Source organism: Sinocyclocheilus anshuiensis, unplaced genomic scaffold (assembly GCF_001515605.1).
Source record: "Sinocyclocheilus anshuiensis isolate Anshui unplaced genomic scaffold, SAMN03320099.WGS_v1.1 scaffold1182, whole genome shotgun sequence".
Lineage (NCBI taxonomy): Eukaryota > Metazoa > Chordata > Actinopteri > Cypriniformes > Cyprinidae > Sinocyclocheilus > Sinocyclocheilus anshuiensis.
The window spans coordinates 323,357-324,620 of NW_015558653.1; positions in this window are offsets into that span (position 1 = coordinate 323,357).

Consider the following 1,264-nt stretch of genomic DNA (forward strand, 5'->3'; position numbering starts at 1 on the left):
CACACACTCACACACACACTCTCTCTCACACACACACACACACACACACTCACTCTCTCTCACACACACACCACAAAACAACAGAATCAGCAGAATACAGATGTGCATCTACTGATAAATGTGCTTATAAAGGCTAGAGATTCACGCGTTCTGGTGTATGTAATGTGCTCTTTTAGTATTATTTATGTACTATTACAGTATTTATAATATTTTAAATTAGTTTTGTTTTTATATTTACAGTTTATTTTAATGTTCGTTTAATTTTTTGACATTTTATGTGCCTTTGACATTTTTGTTTGTTTTTGTATATATACATATTTCTATTTCTAATTTGCTTTATTTTTAATTAGTTTTATTAATTTTATTACTTCAAATTAAACTTTTCCCAGTTTGTTTCAAAGACAACATTTCTAATTTTCAAGTTTTTCAAGTTTGTGTTTTTGATTTAATATTTTATTTTATTTATTTTATTTCATTTACCAAAAACATTTTTTTTATAGTTTCAGTTTTGGTTTTAGTACTTATTTAGTTTGATGCCATAGTAACATTTCAAATTTTTATTTAAGTTTTAATAATTTGATTTTTTTCATCTAATATTTTATTTCAGTTACCTAAAACAATTTGTAATATTTTTACTTTTAGTTAACAACAACAAGAACAAGGTGTGTGTCATGTCATGTGTTATTTTAGTACTATTTACATACAACTATAGTATTTAGTAATATTTTGAATTAGCTTTTATTTTCATATTTTTAGTTTTCAAGTAATTTTGTTATGTGCTTTTCATGTTCAAGGCAACAATTCTCATTTTTAAGTTTTTTAGGTTTGCATTTTTTTATGTAATATTTACATTTTATTTAAATTACCAAATTCAATTTTCAATAGTTTAACTTTGTTAACAATAACAACACTGGTGTACATCATGTGATATTTTAGTAGTTTTTATAGACCATTACAGTATTTATTAATATTCTGAGTAGCTTTTATTTTTACATTTAGAATTTTTATTTTAATTGTACATAATTTTGTTTTGTGCTTTCGTAGTTTTTATTCATTTCGCGTATGTTATATTTCCATTTTATTTCAGTTTTAATAATCTGTTTTAGTAACTTTAGTACTTCATATTAAACTTATTTCAGTTACTTGCTATTTCTCATTTTTAAGTTTGAGATTTTGAATTAGTATTTATATTTTATTTTATTTCAATTACCGAAAATTATTTTCACTATTTTTTTGTAAACAATAACACCACAGGTGTACATCA